This window comes from Pithys albifrons, chromosome 10, assembly GCF_047495875.1.
Source record: "Pithys albifrons albifrons isolate INPA30051 chromosome 10, PitAlb_v1, whole genome shotgun sequence".
NCBI lineage: Eukaryota > Metazoa > Chordata > Aves > Passeriformes > Thamnophilidae > Pithys > Pithys albifrons.
Genome location: NC_092467.1, coordinates 25,946,642 through 25,967,906, shown reverse-complemented (window position 1 = coordinate 25,967,906; position 21,265 = coordinate 25,946,642). Strand labels below are relative to the sequence as shown.

General features: G+C 43.1%; 1 protein-coding gene across 1 annotated transcript in view; it reads right to left on the bottom strand.

The window, feature by feature from the left end:
- Positions 1-21,265, bottom strand: part of SLC5A9 (solute carrier family 5 member 9) — a 124,557-nt gene that overhangs the window by 30,963 nt on the left and 72,329 nt on the right. The window contains exon 2 of the transcript XR_011698686.1: positions 16,520-16,601. The gene's annotated coding sequence lies outside the window, so the exon portion shown is untranslated. The remainder of the gene's footprint in view (positions 1-16,519; positions 16,602-21,265) is intronic.

Here is a 21,265-nt window from a genome sequence, read left to right as displayed (position 1 = left end):
AGCTGCAATCAGCCAGTCAGACCGTGCAGCACCATTAATACGCTCTCCTCTCCCTGCAGCAGAAGTGACAGGATGTTTAGTGTCCTCTTGTGGAGTGTGAGCCCTTGCTCCTGTCACAGCAGCTGAGAATGAGCCCTTCAGGGACTGGAAATTGTAAGTGGCGTTTCAAAGTGTGCAGCTCAAAAAAAAAAAAATAAAAAGGTGCTGAAGAGCAAGTGTTTCTGGGGCAAAGGATGTTTGGTGAAGTGACAGGCAATTATTTTCACAAATGTTAACGAATAAATGGACTTCCTCTTCATTACCAAGCTACTTCACAGTCGTCAGCAAATAGCTCCAATGACAATTAGAGAATTTCTAAATGGATTGGGAAATTGGCTTATACACAGATACCGATGCAATGAGGTGAGGCGATAGCCCAGCCTCGCTTCTCACCTTTCCTCCTCGGGGGATTTTCCTGCGTGCTGGATGGGTGAGGCATTCAGCTAGCCATTATTTTCTTCTCAGCCTTTTCTCAGGGGAAATGACTTTTGAATGAAATCCAGCAGTTTAATTTTGGTTTGATATGAATGGGCTTTGAATGTATTTCACATTTAAAGGCAGCTATTCAGCTCGGAGCCCACGCCAGAGGAGCAGCAGGAAGCAGAGCAGACCCCCGGGAAGCGCAATGGTGCTACCACAGCTCTTTTCTTCCCTCTGCAGGCCACGCTTTGATTTTCACTCCTGGGCTGTCCCATAAACCAAGTCCATTACTTCAAGACTCCCTACATTATTTTTTTTTTGTTTGTTCAACATGGGTGAGTCAGGGATACCTGTGCTGAGGCAGTGCTGAAATGTCAGGCAGAGGGGCCAGGGAAAGTGCTGGCTTCTGTGGGAACCTCAGGACCTTCTCAGAATGCTTTGTGCCCCAGTCACATCAGGGGAAGGCTCACAGCTCTGTGTGATGGAAACTGCCTCTGTCCATTTCTGGGGAGAGGGAGAGGTCCCCGTGCAGGTTGCACATGCTCTGTTTCAGCCGTGCAATGCTGGTGCAGCGTCAGCTGGGCTCACATGGGATGTGCTTCCTTTGGGCTTTTCCCTCATCAGGGAGCTGCAATCGTGGACCTCTCCCCAGAAGCAGCAATGACCATCGCTTACCCCCTGCTCACTCTCTCCCGAAGATCTTCTGTAGCTCCTGCCTGAGCACTGTTGACCCATAACCCTGTTATCTGCATGTAGAGGCCAGAGAGCCTTGACACACAGGACAGTTCCAAAATAACACACAGCTTTTGCTGCACCTGGTTAGGACTGTTAAGTGAGTTTAGTGCAAGGAGAGGTGTTACCAACCAGTCAGTCTAGGCTAAAGTGAACATTACTGAGTGGAGACTCATCACAGCTGCCTTTACCCAGACAGCTCATTTCCTGCCCTGAACAAGGGCTTATGCCTCTCTGTTTAGCTGAGCAACCTCCTCTGGCTGCCCCTTCTATCCCAATGCATCCCCCTGGGAAACTTCTGTGGCTACTGGGAAATTGAGGCAAGAAGCCACAGAAGGAGTTTCAAGTCACACTTCCACCCATGGCTGCCTAGAAAATTCATTCGAGGACCAAGCAGACTTAGACTGGATAAAATATGTCACATCTATTGAGTGACTTTTTTGACTAACAGCCAGACTTTGAAAAATATTAGCAAGGGTAAAACATTAAGTGACAGAACAAGGACACTTCAGATGAAGAATGTTGTTCTTCCTTTAATTTACTCCCTTGTACAGCCTTGCAAAGATCTCAGCAGAGTAAGTGTCCTTATTGATGGATACGCTATCCTTGTTAAGATGGGACAATATACTTATTTACAGCTTTCATCACTGTCATGAAGCCACAAAGCAAACAGATATAACTAATGAAGATTTAGCTATTACATAATATCTTTGCCAACTTCATGTAGAAGTCTAAGTAAATAAAATAAATCTTTTTATAAGAGCATTTTTAATGCATTTAAGACATGAAGAGATGTAGTTTGTATTAGGACTCTGGGTATTGCTTTTCTGGAAGGATGTATTAGGTTTGGTGTACAAATGAAATGATGGTCTGAGAAACACAAGGGAAGTGAAAGTCACGTAAGCCCTTTGATCTGAGCAGTAAATCAGTATGTTCATGGTGATGCTCCACAATAAAAGTGTTGTGAGCTGTGACCATTAGCCACCACCATCAAGATGGAGATTCAGTAATAATGAATCAACAAGCAGAAGAGATGGAGGAGTTATAGTAATAACATGTCCACTTGTTTAATCCTCTCTGGGTCCCCTGAAGATTACAGCCAGCCACAGGGGAGGGCAAGGCGAGCCAACTCCTGCTGCCTGGGACAGTAATACTCCAAAGCAAAGCGGGTAAGGTAATGATTCACAGACCCTGAAAAATACATGTTTTGTAGGTTCTACAGGAACAACTGGATTCCTTTGATGCAATCCATTGTCTGAGAATCACATGGAACGTAGACCAAGACTGGTCAAACTGGAGGTGGTTCATGACCACTTGGAAAGCTCCTGCTGGGCAGCGAATAGAATACCTGTCTCTGTTTCCCAGTATGACCTTGATCGGTCCTTTTACAGATCAAACAGTGGGGAAGAAAACAGTCCTTACTGAATGATTCTGACCCATGCTTTTTGAAAAACTGAAAAAGTGCTCCCTAAACACTATAAAAAAGTGTCCAAGGGATTTAAAATTTTCACCATGTGGCCCATTTCAAGAGAAAATGCCCCATGACTAAACCACAGATGTCAACAGCTCAGATGTTTTGGAACTGTGAATTCAGACAGGGATCAGCAGCTTGATTCATCTCCGCTTGGTTGCTATTCAAAAAATCCTTCTCCTTCATGTCAGGAGAAAAAATGGCAAGGAAGAATTAGATCCATCATTTTAGAGTTAGGAGGCAGGACAAGGGCATTCTCTGTTGTGACAGATTAGTCAGTGTTTGGGGGTTTGGTGTTTGCCCTCACCAGGAATTGAAGTCTGATATAAACCTGCTTGTCTAGAAATACTTAAGTCCAATAGAAGAAACAAAGGAAAGGTTTCTTCCCAGCTGTGACATTGTCCCAGAGCACCAGAGAGCTTTAATTAAAGTTACAAGGTTTTCCCCATGATCTTCTGTGTTCCTTCTTTCCCTCTCTCATTTGCAGCTCCTCATTCAGTGTCTATTCCCCATGTCTGCATCAGGACTCCAGGGAAAGAGTCTCTGCCACCACAGTTCAGCTGCTGACCTTCCCTTAAATGCAACCTTGAGCATCTGGGGCAGCTGCCTCTTGCTCCAATAAGTGATCTTTTTGCATCCAGGCTTAATGAAAGACAACTATATTCCACCATCATTTTCCTGTCGTCACTGCATTGTGGACTTCTGGAACTGGAAAGGAAGTCCATGTCTTTGAGTCAAACCCTATAGCTGCAAGACCCTCTTTTTAGCTTCAGCAAGAGATTTCTACAAAGCCTGTCAATCCATTTCTAGTTGAAATACATTTCAAAGCAAACAGGACAGATAAGATACACCTTTTTTTGTAGAAAGGAGTATTTTTGAATTGATGCTGAATTTCCTTTGACTAGTCAATAAAATGGATGTCAAAAAGCTCTGAGGGTCAAGGATATATATGAAGTGAGTACAGTCATGAGAGTTACTATCCCAAAGGAAAAGAACCAGAAAGGAAGGCTGAGACAAAGTGGTTGCTGAAAGAATGAAGGAAGAGGAAGGGCAGGGGGAGGCATCAGGAAAAAATAATAAAATCAAACTTAATGGCTTGCTACAGTTTGTGAGGACTGAGGAAACAAAGTCTGGAACTGAAGGATTTGTCAGGCAGTGAGATAGGGTTACACATCCTCCACACAGAGCCTGCAGTGCTGGCTTGATTAGGCGAAAGGACTTGGGATCACTGCAGAGAGAGGCGCCTTGCTCCCTGTCAACTTGCACAAGCAATCAGCATCCCAAAATGACAGCTCCCTCCAGGGCTGAGATTTCTTAGAACAAAACTAAAACAAAAATAAAAAGCCTCTCTGGTCCAGTTTCAAACCTAGCTGCATTACCAAACAAACAAAATTATTAAGAGATAGAAAGACTATGACATTCCCCAGCAACATCCTCAATGTTAAACTTCACCATGATAACATAAAAATAATACCAACTTATATCATTCCTATACTGTAGTTGAGCAGCTCATATTCTGAGGAATACATCAAACTTGATAAACTACTGCATCAACTCACAGTGTGATGAGACTTAGTATGGGAGGATGTTGATGTTTTGCGATGCCCTAGAGAAGCTGAGGACAAAACAAGATAAAGACTCCCCCATGTGGAACTGGATTTCCAGCAAGGGTTTTGAATACATGGAAGAGGAATCATCCAGTCTGGGACATTGGTCAGGACACAAGAAATAATGCCCTTGTTCTTTACCAAAGCATCAGCAAAGCTCTGTTACTGCCAGATCCAACCCTTAAAATTCTTGAGTTGGGGGCCAAAACTGAATGATATTGGCTTAGATATCATGAAGACTTCTTTTTCTTTTTCAGCAGAGAAGTTTTTTGCTCTTTCTGGTTTCTGTTCCCAGAGGGTGCATTTTTATACTTTTCTTTTCCATAGTGAGTTCTAGCAGCAAGTCATATTTGCATAAAATTTGAGAAGTTTACTGCAGTCCCACAACTCTAGAAACTAGGACTTCAGGGAAAACAGTAAACCTCACCAGTTTCACAGGAGAATTGCCAATGCTGGTGCTCAGCTGAGGCCCCTCTCCACTCTTACACTCCCCCACTCTCCTGGCACAGCTTCTGCTCTGAAATGTGCAGCCTTCCAAGCTGCAGCTCCAAGGGTGGGTTTCCAAGAGGGCCCCAAGAAACAAGCTCTTCAGTGAGCAAGTAAACTGATGAAAACAGCGTGGGTTTTTTTATGTACATTGCGGTGTAGGAGGCTGTGGTGTCACAGGTCTCACACATCCATTCTGAGGGTCAGAGTACACTGCTGCTGTGGATTCTGTCCTGATTGTGAGGGTTAAGCTCACACTTCAATGTTTCCTTTGTGCTGGGACTAATAGATCCCTTCTCTTCTGATCAATCATTTATTTTCATAAACCCTGTAAAGACTTCGTATTCAAAACTATTAGTTCTCTACCAGATTTAGTCAGTGTTAACCAATGCACCCATTGAGATGTGATGCTCACAAGAACCAATAAACCCTTGCCACCTCCTGCCTATGATCACCCCAGGAAATATCCCTTCCAAATCCAGGGAAACAAATTTCTCAGGTCACACCTGGAAGCATCTGTGGCTTTTCTCTTCCCATGTACAAGAGTCCTGCATGCAGGGAAGGCAGGAACAGTATCCCAGGGCCATGTACACAGCTTATCAGCATTATGCTATAACCCACAGCAGAAGGGGGGATGTGTTGGGCTGTTTGCAGAGGGGACAGATCCCTGCTGGCAGGTCACACAACAGGCCTGGCCACTGTGTTACATGGTAGAGCTGACAAGGTCTGAGATAAGAGGGACAGTGGCAGTGCAGGACTGTGAGCAGGAGGAGAGAAGGAGAGTATTTCCAGCCCAGCCAGGGGTGCAAAGAGCACCATGAACTTACTCCTCACACCGAGAGTACTCATGTGATAGACCTGGGACCTGTTGGACTCATAAATTTTTTGGCAAATATGCAGCAGAACAGCTCTGAAGTTGCACAGTTCAATTAAAGACAAGTGAAAAACAACTCTCAAACCCCACTAGTCAAAGACACAAGCTCTCAATAACCTTTTCCACTTTTTGCTAACTTGCTTTTCTGTGCCTAAGTGAGCAGAAAGCAGCAGAAACATATTTTAACAGATTGTTTCCCACCTCTTCCCCGCCTCCTCAAGACAGACTTAATATCTCTCTAGAAAAAAAATAGTCTCCAATAAATCATGAAGTTTACTGCAGCACTTAAACCCTTCCTGTCTTTCAGTGCTCTGCTAGAACAGGATTGGATTCTCCCTCACACACCTTGAAGAGAGGTCCCTTTAGCTCAGACAGCTCTTTGCCATCTCGTGTGCCCTGCTTTGCCCCAGCTGATGTGGAAAGCTGGTCCTGGTCCCCAGGGATGCCCATGCAGACCTGGCATCATCCCAGGACGGTGTCCAGCAGTGATGTGCTGGCTCCCGGCTCTGCAGGCACAGTTACCAGCAGATGGCAGCTGGAGATCGTGGAGGGAAATTTGTGTGTTCTCTGCTCTAAGTTCAGCCTGCAAATCCTGAGTGACCTTGGCACAGACGTGCCCCCACCACCAAGCAGGGATGTGACCTTTTGTTTTTCACCCAAGCATCGAGGAATACACCAGGAGCTCCAGCAAGGACAGAGAGAATAAGGTGAGAAGGACACAGTGCTTATCCTTCCAGACATAGGAAACAGAAGGGGGGCAGGGGGGGAAGTGGGGCAGAAATCAACAAATTCACAATCCATGTCTCTCCTCCCTCCACCCCAAGCTCAATGTCTCAAACTCCAGAATCATTTAGATGCCATTTTCTAACCCAATCCCACCCCAGACTTGCTCATGCAGATCCCAGCCAGCCCTCAAATGCATTTCAGGCAGAGTAGCTCAGTATGGATGCAATCTCTGTTCTCCCTCCACACCAAAGTCTCACCCACAACTCATCACACTGTTGGGCTGCAGCAGCTCCCCAGAAACAAGCATTAGCCTGTTATTATTGTTTGCTCCTTTCCCTTTCAGGTCCCACTGCTCAGAAAACTCCCTCCCTCCATCCCAGTCAGTTCTGCAACAGAATTTTCTCACTGCACCATGCCACAGCTCCTGCTCCAGGTCCACATCCTCTCCTGAGATGGCCTTCCTCTTCTTCACTCCATTCTCCTTCTTCCTCCTCCCAGCTAAAGGCCTAGGTGAGCTGTCTCACAGAAAGGAGAGATGCAAATCTCACCTGACAGAAGGCAACTGTAATAAGAAATCCTGCCCACCTGCTCACCCAGAGGGGCTCCAGCAGTGAGAGGATTCACCCAGTCTCTGATACACTGATTAAATAATTGATTCTTCATCAAGAGGCCATGATGGGCTCTGCTAATGCACCTGTTTGGGTTACCCTCTCAGACCAGGCAATAGAAATGCTTTATATTAAAAGAGATCAAATTCCCAAAGTTACCCCATCAGTTTAAAAATGTTCCCTGTTGTCCAAGGGGCAGATTCACATCTGGTCCCCAGGTATAAGAAAGCACCATGCGTCATCTGGGTCCCCAAACAGAAGTGTGACTTCTGGGCACCCTGCAGCCCAGCCCAACCTGGGGTCCACTGACTCCCTGGGCAGTTTTTACGCCCAGGAGGATGCTTCTTGTCCCAGCTCCTTGCACAGGCTCCTTCCACAGGCAGCACAGATTACTCACACACAAAAGCTTTTCTTGCCAAGGACAAAAAATGCAGAAAGTCATTTTTATTTCCCATCCCACCCACAACCCCCACAGCTTCAGTTCTGCAGAAACCAATGAAGCCAAAAAAAGGGACTAGACAACACATCAAGCACTACCTATTTAATCCAGCCCCAGTTCCTCAGTTATCAGTGTCATCCTCCTGTCCAGGCTTTCTTTGGCTTTCATCTCTTCTTTTATCTGTGTGCTGTCTCTGGTTTGCCCCTTCTGGTTGCTACCGCTTTGATCTCCTGAGCCTCTGCAATCCAGACCCAAAGCCATGATATCTTATGCTGAAGAGTTTCCACTTTTTTCCTGTTGTTACACTCTTTAAATTCTCCCTCTTCTTCTCCCCTGAAACTTCTGGCAGATTCCTTCTGTGCAGGAAATGAGTGTTTTAAGTGTCCAGCCTGAGCAAGTGACCCTTTGACAACTCCTCAGACCCCTGGACATTTGCATCCCTGTCCTGTTGGTTTTTCATTCCTTCCATCTTAACACAGTAGCAGTTCCCACGTCCAGGCTGAGGGCTCTACGTGGCTTAGGAAGGTCTGCAAGAGCTGCAGGACTAATCAGAGAGGTTTGCCTGCGCCATGTTATCTGCTTCCTATGCGGCACAGAGAGTGTCTACTGTTCCATAAATAAATTCATCAGACAAACATGGGAGACACAGTGGGAACTCAGACTGTGTGCTGACTCATTTGATTTCAGCTATATTCCCATTTAAAGGAGGATGGTCATTCTTTATTTCATCATGAATGCAATGAGGAGAGGACAAAAGACAGCAGGAGAAGGACGAAAAAGGGCCTTTAAAAATGTTTTGCTATTCCCAGGTAGGGAAGTAGCCATCATGCAGTTATGGGAGGACTCATCTTTTCCTGTCCTGGAGAGTGTAAGAGCACTACCGTAGAGCCAGAGCCTGGCAGTAACTGTGTGGATTCCATGTGAATGGCATTCAGCCTGCTTGCTCAAAAAGTAGCCCCCCATGTTGTTCTCCAGTAGTTTTAGAATAACTCTGTGCAAAGGAAGTGTCCTCATTTGTAGTTCAAAGTGTGGGAGAAGAAAAACATTAGAATACATGGTTCTGCCTTGAACTTCCTAATTCTTCACCCTAAGGGACAGTGTCAGGTCAGAGACCGTCCAATCTCTCCCTTGTGGTCTCTGGATGATACGGACTGAGTTGAAAAGGAGCAGGGTCACTGCACCAAACTGTCTGCCCCAGACCTACCTGAGACCAGCCATCTTCCCTCACCCCCAGAGCCACTGCAGGGTGAGGATCTTCCACCGCAGCCCCTGCACTGCAGCCCAGCTGCAGCTCAGTGCCAGGGACAGCAGCTGGGGAAGCAGGACCTGCCCCTCCCCGCCCCCACCCCCCTGCCCCGCAGCCGTCCCCAGCTCCGGGCCCTGCTGCCTCTCCTCAGCCTGATTCCTTTTGAAAGCAAAGCACATAACATAAGGTCTGTGTTTATTTTCCCCTTAAATTAGGGTGGCTTGATTTTAATTGAGAGATCTGCCAGAATAAGGCACATTTGTGCAGCTGTCATCAGAAATGCATACTTGCTCTTTTTCTCTTTCTCTTCTTTTTTTTTTCATTTCTTTCCTTCTTTCTTTTTTCTCTCTTTTTTCTTTTTCTTCTTTCTCTTTCTTTCTTTTCTTCTTTCCCTCTTTCTTTCCTTCTCTCCTTCCTTCTTTCTTTCTCTCCTTCCTTCTTTCCTTCCTTATTTCCTTCCTTCTTTCTTTACTTCTTTCCTTCCTTCTTTCTTTCCTTCTTTCTCTCTTTGTCTCTCTCTTTCTCTTTCATTCCTTGCCTCCTTTCTTCCTTCTTTCCTCCTTCCTTCCTTCCTTCCCCCTTTCCTCTCTCCTTTCCTCCTTCCTTCCCTCCTTTCTCACTTCCCTCCCTCTCTTTTTCCTTCATATATCAAGTTGCTTGATTAAACCCTTTCCAGGCTAAGCTGCCCCTTTTACAGACAACAGGATTCTCAGGGAAATCTCTGGGAGACAGCTGAACTGGAGGTATCGCTTTTCTCCAAAGCCTATCCTGTCCTGCATATCTGATGTGCAGAAAGGTTGCTGTGCTTCCCCATCCTCTCTTTGTAGTGTTCTGGTGCATTTCCTCTCATATACCTGGTTCCACTCGGGTGGAAGTGGGCAGCCTGTGCGTGGTACTCCCAGAGAGGGGGCTGCAGGGGACAGGATGACACAGCCTGTGCCTCACAAGGAGTTTTCCCGTGCTGTGGCCCAGACCTCCCTGTAATATGTGGCGTTTGGGAAGTCAGATGCTGAAGGAAGGCTCCAGGTTCGTATCATTCCCAGACTCAGAGGTGAACAACACAGATGCTTCAGAACTGTGATGGACATCAGTCCTGGATATAGGACACTGGGAATGACTGAAAAGAGCAGTTGCCCAACAAGAAGAGGGGTCTTGCTGGTATCCTGTGTGGCATCACCATCCCAGCATCCTCTAACCTCTCTAACCTCTTGCTTTATATCAAAGAAGTCTACTTTACATTGTGGAAAGCAACCAGGGAGATCCAGTCCCATCTGATTCTTTTTCTCATCTGCAACAGCTGGAAAAAGACAGTAGCCTGAGAAATTGGCTGACCTTCTTGCTGCATTCAGCAGCCCAGTCTTATGTTTGTCCTTTAAATAATTTGTCCAATAACAAACAAGCCCAAAACAATCAATCAGCAGGAAAATAAGAGCCCAAACAAAACAAGAGACTTCCTTTTCCATCCTTGCCTATCTGCAGTTGCTGGTCTGAGGTAGCTTAATCTAAACCAGGCTTCAGCAATTGCTGGAGAAAGCAATGTCCATGATGGGTACTTAGAGACCGGGGCTCGCCTGCCCTACACAGTCCAGGGGTTTATTACCTGCTAAAAAATCTTAATGTGACTCAGGTGCTATGTGATGTCCAGATGTCATGGCAGAAGCCACTTGAAGAGTGCCAGTGATAGAAATGCTGCGGGGTGAATGCAGAAACATTAGTGCCGAATGTGATACTCAGTCCCAGTTCATCTGTTAGTACAGAAACAGCAATGGCTGAGCTGGTCAGGGCCAGAGGTCCATACATCCCAATACCCTGGCTGTGGCAGTGAGCTGTAGTAAGTACTTAAGGCACAATCTCAGATCATGGCTCAGGGCCAGTGATTTGTGGTGCTGTGATTTCCGGAGCCAGACATAGTGTCTTTGTATTTAATAGCCCTTGGTGAGTTTTGCTTCCAGGAATTTACCTAGCTAATTCTAAATCTCTTTGTATCCACCTTTTCCTGTGGCAAGTAGTTTCACAGCTTAACAACATGAATTGTTTAGGGTTGCCCATTTTTTCATGCCCTGAAGCTGGGTGAGTGTTCTCTGTTGGATGCCGCTCAAGATCAGCCCCTGGATCCAGCTCACACATGAGAAATGGATGGATGGGAGGATGGAGTCTGAAATAATGTGTCTGTTGTGGTCAGATGTGCAGTTATCAATAGGTCACAAGCATGGTGTGTTTTAGGAGCCAAGACACAGCTCCTCACCTGCCTGGTTGTTAACAGGTCACATTATGTCTGCATTATGCACAAAGAGAGTTTTTCAGAATGAACAGGAACAGAGGAAGTGATTTGTATGCACAGACTTGGAAGTAAGACCTTAAAGTGGGAAATCCTACAGGGACAAAGGACACAGCACCCGTTGTTGTAATACATGAGAGGACTGATTTCTCTGTGGAGGTCAGTGAGACTGACCTGGCAGACACTGTTGTCTCTTTCATCTGAGAACTGACAGCTTTTGGGCTCGAGCCCACCAAGTAGCTGGGCCTTGATAAGGTAGAATAGCTGTGTTTAAATTGGGTCAACCTATCAAAGGCTCCTGTATCATTTCTACCCTTTTCAGGAATAGCAGTTGATGCTAATTGTTCAGAAAGCTACGGCTCAGGCATGGGGGATTTAGAAGTTATTCTCAAATCCACATATGGCAGAAGCATCACACTGCTTTATTTGCCCACCAACACGAGGAATGCAGCAGAAGTGGGAATATTTTCTACTTAGAGTCTCATTTCCAGAATTGCTCAGCTCCCATTTAGGCAACAAATTCATTGGCCAGATGGGGGAAAGAGCCAGTCAAAGGGATGGTGCTGAACAATTATATGTCACCCTCTTCCTTGAATGAGACATTCAAAGCCTTCTCAGCTGACTGGCAGCCTTATCCAATGGCTATTTATGGATCCAGAGGCTGTTTAAAAGCTTCATGGTTGAAGCACATGCTGGATGGTCAGCACATTTTTTGGGGAAAGCAGAGTGCAATTCAAGATTTCTTGTAACATTTTTGTTCACCTGACACATGCACTCTAAAGACAGTGAAAGATGAGAAAATAATATGGGCTGATAAATGACTGAAAGAAAGTTTCCGATCTGTAGTGGTTCCCATTATTCTTCTTATTTTTGGCATCAGCAGAGTTACTGCAATATTCCACAACAGACCCCCCTCCCCTGGCCCTTCCAAGCTCTACTCCCTGTTAACATTTTTTTTTTACTGTCAAATTCACAGGAGTGGCACCTGGGAGCATTTTGGCCAAGGGGAAATTGACTGAGCAAAGTCGCCTCTTTTCAAATACATTTTCTTAAGGGACTGGAATGAATGAGAATCATAGTCATAACATGGCTAAACAGTCTTTGTTTAACTTAATGCAATATAATAACCTAAGTGTTGCAACACAGCTCCTTGCTGTGACATCCTTTTTCCATTTGCTTAATTTTCACCCCAAACACATGCTGTTAATAAGCTGCTGAGAAAATACAGCTCTTGTGACAAAATCCAGAAACTGAGCCCCTGTATGGTGTGTTAGATACACAACTCTTATTTGGACTGGCAAGTGGCACTGAAATTGGTATTGCAAAATAGATCCATTTTTCTTGCTGCCAAATGTGATGGGCAGATGAAAAGGGAGGGTTGGAGAAGTGGATGGCAATAACCAGGGAACAAATAAAATCCCTGACAGAACATTACATGTGAGTTAGAATAGACATGTGATTGCCAGAAGGGAAATGCAGGATGCAGGGTGCTTTGTCAACAGCCAAAGTTAAAATAAATGTCACACTGGCACTGAAAAATGCAAGATTAAACTTCTCCTGGTGATTTATAATTTAAGAGAGAAAAAGGCAGACAGACACCCAGTGACTGGGCTCAAAGGAAAAACTCCTATTGACTTTAGTGGGTTTTGGAGCAGGTCCAGCGCAGTAAAGGTTCAGATCTGATCTCTCGAGTCAGAGAGTGTTTGGCCAGTGATTTTAATCAGCACAATCAGGCTCTTAATCACAGTTTGGTTTACATTTGCTGGTTTTTTACTTGCTTTGTAGTGAATCTGGAAGTCATACTTGTTTTTAGGGGCTAAGTGAAAGTAAATAAAGACTGCCATAAAATTTGTGACATCTTTAAATTAAAACACAGTTTCACTAAGGAATATGCCTAACCCTTTCCCTTTTATTTTACCAAACCAGTCCAGTGCTTTAGAAAAGCCTGAAATAAACCCCAGCTTTGTACAAACAACAATATTTTGAAAGTTTCATAAATTGTCCTGAAGATTGCTGGGGAAAAGAAGTTTTCCCTAGAAGAAAATGCAAAAGACTCTTACTTAGTAAAAGCTGCAAAATGCTACATATTGTACAATTTATAAAAAGCAATTTATACAAAAATGGAATGGTACCATGTGGAAAATAGGAAATAATGCACAAAGACACTGGTTCCCAGGTCTTCATCCTTCCCATAGCTGCAGCATGCTGTGAGTTTTTCACCAGGGATCTCCAGCCTCAGCTAAAGACTGTGTTTGCCAGGCACTGAATACTGAGGTCCAACATCAAAAGCAACAGCGAAATGAAGGACAAGAAAAAATTTCAACTTTGGCCACTCACACCAAGACTAAGAGTCTCAAACATGTTTTAAAGAACAAGATCAGTGTTTGTGGAAGAAGTGTTCAGCATGTTATTTCCTTTGTAAAAAATTAAATTTCTTACAGAGGTGTCCACTTCTGTACGAGTGGATGGTTCATAAGCATACAGAAAACAGAAAAATACTGTTGAGGCTTTCCACATACTGGAAGTGGCTGCACAGGAGCTCTATTAGCCCTGGACAACTTGGCATTGTCATTGAAGCCAAAGAAAAGATTACCTGTTTGATATGTTTCCTTTCAGAACACAGCTAGGGAGAGGACTGGAGGAAGCCAAGACTGAAGCCTTACACAAGTGATCTGCCAGGGCTGGTGAATCCAAACATATTGTATTTGGTTATTAATGGGTTTACTCATTTATATATTGGATGAGGAAACCTTCCTTTTGGTTAAACATTCTGAAAGTTGGAAACACTCGAGTTATTTTTAAATAACAGGCAGATTTCAAATATCAGAAGTCTATGACTTATCAAAAGAAGAAACATTTTGTATAACAACGAAATTTTCTGTGCCCTGAATGTAGTTTTCTGCAGAATGTCTTACTTTTATCTGCTAAAACCAAATAAAATGGATGATTAAAAGTTTCCAGTGTTTCAGAAGTTATGTCAGGCTTTGTCAAAGAGCTCCTGGGAAGTTCAAAGGGCTGTCTGAAGGGATTACAGCTCTTTCTTGTTGATGAGATCCTCTGCATAGAGACCTAGCTCAACAGAGCTGAGTCAGAGTCATGGTTTTGTGAGCAGAGTACTTTTTAAGAATCAGGAGAAAATCCTTCTCCATGCCATGCTCCTTCATGGTTCTGCCTCTTGCATACAGCTATAGACAATTCTGGAGCAGAAATCTTTGGTGGACAAGACCAACATATGTCACAGGCATTACTTTGGGCCAGAGACTGTGGCTGTGATCATCCAGAGAGGAAGGACTAACTCAGTGGCATAGTGGGAATCACATTGCTGAGATGGGAAGATGTCTTGACACCAGCACTAGGAAAAGACAGAAAAGCTGAAGATAGAAAAGAATGCAAAAGGTATTCTCTTCACTGGAAAAAGAAAAAAAAGTTTTTACAGCAGTTTCTGTAATGCATAAACATTAGAGAACACCTGAAAATATCTCTGCTTTGAAGAATGGAGACATCTTTATCATTCAAAGGGATTTCTTGCTGCTGGAAATAAGAAGTCAGCACAGCTGCAAGGCCTTTGATTAGAAGAACAAAATGACTCAGTATGGGCAAGATTGCCCATATAAGCTACCAGTGGAGACAAACATCAATCACATGGACAAATAAAAGCTCCAAGGGGCAATTCTCAGAGAAGTAGTGATGTCTGTCTCTGTCAGACTGGGATTAGATCACACATTAATTGTGATTTTTGTTTGACATTAAAAATGCCTTTGGAGCAGGCTTTGTGTAACAGCAGCATTGCTGGAAAGAAAATGTCCTGAAAAATGTCTTCATACTTTTCTGTATATGTGTATAAATATTAAACTGCCTTCCTTTCAGACATGCCACTGAACTCTGCACTTGTTTGGATGTTGAACCTGGAAACTTCTCAAAAGTTTTGCCTACGGATAATTCATGAGTTAAAGCCTAAAGTGAAATGCCATGTTACAACTTGTAGAAATGTTAGACAAATATAATGACCATATTTTCCAGTTACCTAATACCCACTCAAAATATAAAACCCAAAAGAACGGAATTGTTTTCATTGCTGTTAACCAGACAATATCACTCCAACTAAATATAGTATGTGATGAAACCAATTTAAATATTGTCCAAGTATTTAACACTGTAAATATTAGAGTTAACACTCCATAAAAACAGGCTTTGATGATGTAGGCTGACAAAAGGAGACTAGTTAATTGCAGATTACATCATGGCTAGGACAGCATCACTGCTAGGACAGCCACGATAAATGTGAGGTGCAAAGTAAATCTAATAAAATAGTCTCTGTTCAGTGTTCACCTTTATCAGTTTTGCTAACCTTTCTTAGGAAGAATAGGGGGGAAATTTAGTCCTAGGTAAAGGAGTATCTGGAATGTATTTAGGGCCTGATTCATAAAAACATCCAAACCTGCATTTGTCTTCTGGGATGAGTTTTTGTCCCTTTCACTGAAGTGGGACTCATGTACTTTGGACATTTTCCCACGGTGGGAAGCTTTTCTGAGCTGGGGTCTGAAGTCTCTTAAATCTACCTTATGTTTCCCAAGGGATAATCACTTGTTAAAAAGCAGCATGGCTCCATCAGAGTTGGGGAAACAAAAGTTTAAAGCTTTTGGTTATTGATAACTTTAAAGGAATTCTTAAAGTTCTGAACTCGAATAACTATGTTGAAGATGGGGATAATTTCCTGGCATTACAGGACTGATTTTCATCTGGTAAACACTTGCACACATGTGTGTCAATCAGTTTGAATGAACTGCCAGGTCTCTGCCCAGATACTAACATACGGATGGATTCTGCCCTTTCTTTTAAGAAGGACTGTTCTGTGATACCAGGATGTCCTCATAGCCTGGAGATGGGATGCTTCTACATGAGGTTAACTTCAGGTTCAAATTAATAGGAGATACAGCTTCCAGGTGAAGCCTGACCCCTCACTTGAACTCCATCATCCTCTCCCCTCCACTAGGGGAACCCAAATGTGCCAAATAGAGGCCTAAACTTTCACTTGCCCAGGATAACCAAAGTGCAGTTTAATGAACTGCAAAAAGTGCACTGATTTCTCTGAAATGGCAGAGAACAACTCCCAGCTTCTGTGGCAGTGAGCTGACAAAGTCTCATGTGGGGGACCTCATTTATGGTTGAAATCACTGAAGTTGCTTCTGGTATCTGATGCTACCAACAGGTGGCCACCACTGTATTTTAGATGTCAAGGTTATGTATCTCCCACAATGCTGTTTCCCTCTCTTTTTTCATGGATTTTTTTTCTCTCCTTTTGTTATATATAAACTGAGTTCCTGCACTTTCAACATCCTTCAGTGCCCAGGAAAACACCTAGAAACAATGATGCTGGAAAGAGTTGCATGGTAACAAAAGGTCTGGTCCCAAAGTGGCTGGTGAGGCCTGTTAACATGTCAGAGTAAAATCAAAATAATGATATTATATAGAATAAATGAGTCCAGCTGTCGATGTTGACACTCTTGAGCCATGAAGGGAGAAAAGTGATATAACGTAGGATAACTCTGGTTTGTGCAGACCAAGCTACTTGCATGCACACAGGGATGGTTACCTGCAGAGATCCAGTGGCTTAGGTAAGTTCACCTTGAGCTGATGGTCAGCATCATTTCAGCAGCAAAGCCAGTAACTGAAACCTGCAGCAGAGATAAAAACAGTCTTAGTGGATGTGAGTGTGCCTTTGCATCTCCTCCATGTTAGGTGATTACTGTCCTCTGTCTTGAGGGACACAGGATCACCCATAGCCATGGTCCACTTCTGTAACTGTGGCTGAAGTGGACTGTATAGCAGAAAAGGCAGCAGTAGGACTCATCTTCCACAGGCCAGGAGCACTCTGGTCACAATTGCAGCCACGAATGGGATGCAGGCACCCCTCCAGCTTCCCTTGGCTCCACTCTATTGTCTTTCTTAATTAACTCTGCACCATGTCATTGACCCAAAGACATGGCAACAGCACTGTTGAGAACTTCAGGGATTAAGACATTTGAGTTATAATACCTCAGCCATGAGATCATAACTGCCCTTGTGCTCTATTTTCTTATGCTGGGTTGATAATGGAGGCTGATAAAACTCCCACTTTCTCTCTGTGTTCAAGTGAGCTAATGTGTCTGGGCTCGTGAGATCCCGGCAGGCGGAGAAACTGCAGCACAAAGTCCCCAATCTCGGATGTAATCAAATAATGAGGCTGTTTGAGGACATTACTTGTTAACATATTAGCAGGTACCAGGGGTAAGTGAGTGTTTATTTAGTCCTGGTGTAAAAGCATGTCTAAAATGATTTATGCTGGAAGCTGTTTCACAGCAAACAGGCTGCTTTCATGAAAGCGGGTCAATCACCATCTCCCGTCTGCCCTCATAAATCATATTCAGGTGCTAATGTAACCAAAAGGTTTACATAATCTGCACAATCAGCGTGGAGGTCTGGGTGGACACAGTAATAGCCTGACTGCATAAATGCCTTCAGCGTCCAAAGGCTGATATTTGAGGGGAGTCAAATGATTGATTTAAAGAAGAAAGAAAAGAAATAAACTGCCATGACAAGTAACAAAGTGTGTGTACGGTTTTCCAGCCACATTTTACACACACAGGAGTAACTTGCCACTGTGGAGATCTGCTGCTGGGACTGTTTTTACATCAGGATGACTTCCATACGTATTCTCTAACAGAAAGTAGACTGTGAGTTTAATGTACCAATGACAGATACCAGAAGCACAATGCTGTAAACTACAATTGATTTTCTGTGTTCCCCAAATTTCTCCAGTTAAAGGTTAGTTTTACATTGGTAAACTCTTTTTCCTGCTGGTGGAGGACTCCTTTGAGAGATGACATAGACCTGGAAGGACCTCCTGGACCTACATCCAAAACATAATTTCATTAAGTTCCATATTGAAACTTGCCACAGATCTTTTTTCTTTGCTATTTACTTCTTTATCATCCCTCCTCTTGTTGTAGAGCGTTACAAGACTGCATTTCCCTTCTTCCCAGGTTTCAGCCTGAACTTATTCATGGCCAGTTTATATTGGCATGTAAATTTTATCCTCTTCTTCATGTCCTCTTTCCTATATCAACATTGTCCTTTAGTTTAAATAGCTTTTCTCTCCCACATATATTTAGCACTGGGTGTGTTTCTACCTGTGGTTTTCATGAGGTCTTAGGCCACAGAACCCTCATAACAGTTTCTACTTCCTTCAGACAAAATTTTTATTTTAGTTCACATGAGTCAGTGGTGTCTTCTCTCAGCCTCCAGTGATTCACATCAAACAAGAGAAACCATTTGTCACATAAACCAGTTTGGATCAGTCTAACAATGGCACATACCCCAGGGCAGCACCAGTAGCACACACCTACTTACAAAGCTGCAGCTCTCACTGTTGCTAACAAATCCATCAGCCAGCAATTTCACCAGCACTGTTAGAGCTGAAAAGAAAGTTACACAATATTGTACCATAATATTTTGATTTGGGAACAATGTTTTGTGAATACAAGTGGCAAACGTATATTTTCTGGGGAGTGGCATCATATTACTTGTTTGCTTAAAGTGTCTGGAGACTTATTGATGGACCATGAAGTCCAGACTGCAAGTAATGACTGTGCTTCTACGACTTCAATAGTTAATTGCTCTTCATTACTTGCTTCTTATGAGCCTTATTATACCATTATGAAGTCAGAAAGAATTAGGAAATGAATAATGATACAAAGAGGGATACTGAGCAAAATAAATAACCAGTCATGCAAAAAATCAGTGAGTATTTGGCATGAGCACATTGAAGGTAACAAAAAACGTTAAAAATTAGTATTTGGTGTGAGTAAGAAAGGAATTTGTGGGAGCATTCAATAATAAACAAGTATTTCTGTGAGTGGCAAAGCTAATGAAGATGCCCTCCATGATACTGTGGAGGGTTTTTTTAATTCCTCTCCCTATCATAATAATCCAGAACTTTTTCTTCTTGGTAATAACCTACTACTAGGCTATGGACAGCTATGGATAACTGAATTTTTTGCATATGCTGAACTGCTTACAAAATCAAACTAAGAAGGATTAAGTAAATCCAAACTGTAAAACAGCTCACAGGGACTCAAGAAGGTTGAGGTTTTTTGGTGTGCATCATAGATAAGCAAAGCTGCATCAGGAAGGTGTGCGGTAGTTCAAGTTACAAAACACTGAATGTTTGTGACAATTCCTGTATTATGTCCCATTTTGCTAATCTGTGGCAGACCAGAGGTATCCTTTACAGCAAGCAGAGGTGCTGGACAATTGCTGAGAAAGCTGATTTATGAAGAACAGGGGCACAAGCGAGTTTAGGAAAACCCAGGTCTGTGGGTCAGGTGCACAAATGAGATGTCCTTCTTTCTTTATTGGGACACTAATTTCAGGATGTTCCTAGGAACAAACACTTCCAAATGTTCCATTAAATGCCTGGAAAATGTCTAGACAGAGACTTCTTTCTTCTACAAGAAAGTAGTGTCATAAGTCCTCCTTGGTTTTGTTTGTATATTTATTTTTGGCACCCTAGAGAAGTGGATGGCAACCACGGTCAGAACTTGTGTCATCTTGTATTTTTCATGGTTTATTTCCTTCCAGTTAATGTGTTGAATTAACTGGGGTAATGTGACAAGGGACATTGAAAAATAGAGTTGTCTTAAATATCTTCTCAAGTCTCTTTGAGTTGCAAATTAATTAGGGTGTGAAGTGGGTTGGGTGTTGGTTTGGGTATTTGGCCATCATCAGATCCAACTGCTCTGTTCTCCAGAAACTTGCTGTGTGATGTTGGGCAGGTCTCCCTACCCTTCCAGCCTGCTCTGTTTAGCTTGAAGTTCCTTGGCACTGATGTTTCAGTCTGGTTGTAGGCATGGCTAACACTCAGCATGGGAGTGGGGGGGGTGGGGGCTCAAACTACACATTTCTAGTACTAAAAAACAAATTTCCAGTAAGACTGTTTATTGCACATAAATGGACCAACTTAACTATGTCATTCTCATTCTGAGAATCTCATTTAGGCATCAAAGCCATCACCACAGGATATAAGTAATCTTTCAAACATTGAATAAAGATGACACATATGAGCTGATTTTTCATTCCTTTGACCCAAGTCATGCACACATTGCAGCTTTTTTCTGTGACAATTTATGTCAATTTTCTTCCATTCCCCAAGAACCATTTATTGACTTCAGTCATTTGTCATTTAGACAATCAATTTGATCTTAAATTCTGACTTAGAAATCAATACAATATGAGACATAATTAATATACCTATTGCAAATGATTAGACAGGTCTCACCTGATTGCCCAGCCAGCAACACACATACAAGGAAGAACACTAAAAACTGCCTTTTGGTATAACCATTAAAATGTACAACTGATCAGCAGGCTAATGGGAATCACTTATTATTTATCTGTCCTAGAAAAGAAAATACTAAACACAGAATGGCACAAAAAAAATGGAACTCCCTTAGAAGTTCTTTAAATGCTGTTTTACATAAATAGTGCCACATTGTTCTCAAGACACTGTTGTGAGGTACAATACTCTGTTGTCTGTACAAAAAGAGAAGAGAGTAAAAGCAGGTATCAGCTTCCCAAGGCTAGTTCAGGTCAATCAATAGACAAACTGACTTGATTAGACATTATGTACCTTGGGATGCATAATCAGAGTAGAAAGCAAGTTGTTCTGTCTCCTGTGCCACATTACCTGCATGAGTGTGGACTAAGGAAAGAATGTTATTACAGGAGAAACTATCCTTATTAAAGTCCAAGGGACTCTGTGGTCAAAGCAACCATACAACCCCCAAGCAGGAGGCTCCTACTTCTATGGAAAATGTCCAAACAGCATACAAGAAAGACAACAAATACCAAGGATTTTCAAAGCAGAGACAAAAAATTACCTGAAGCCTGTGCTAACCCTGCATTGGGGGTGGTTACCTTTGGGATCACAGCAGCTGCTCTGCATTTCCTGCCAAAGGACCCCAGGTTGAGCTTCTCCAGCTTCTCTCAATCCAGTGAGCCTGAATTGCCTTTTGCTGAGCTGAGTTTCACAGCTGTGCTAAATATGATGCCTGTGGTGTGACTCTCTCATTAAGGGACAGTTCATGGCAGGCCTCCTCTAATCAAATTGTAGTCATGTCAAAGTTTGATTACTGGCCTATGCCATTTATGGAGAATCCCATTGCAGGAACAGAGTGATGAGCATCTTCAGTTGTGATTCATCTATCATGTACAAGATAGTTGAGATGAATGAAGAAGGTATTATTCAATGACCTCAAATGAGATACCTGTTGTTTAAAATACCAGTTAAGGAAAAAAATTT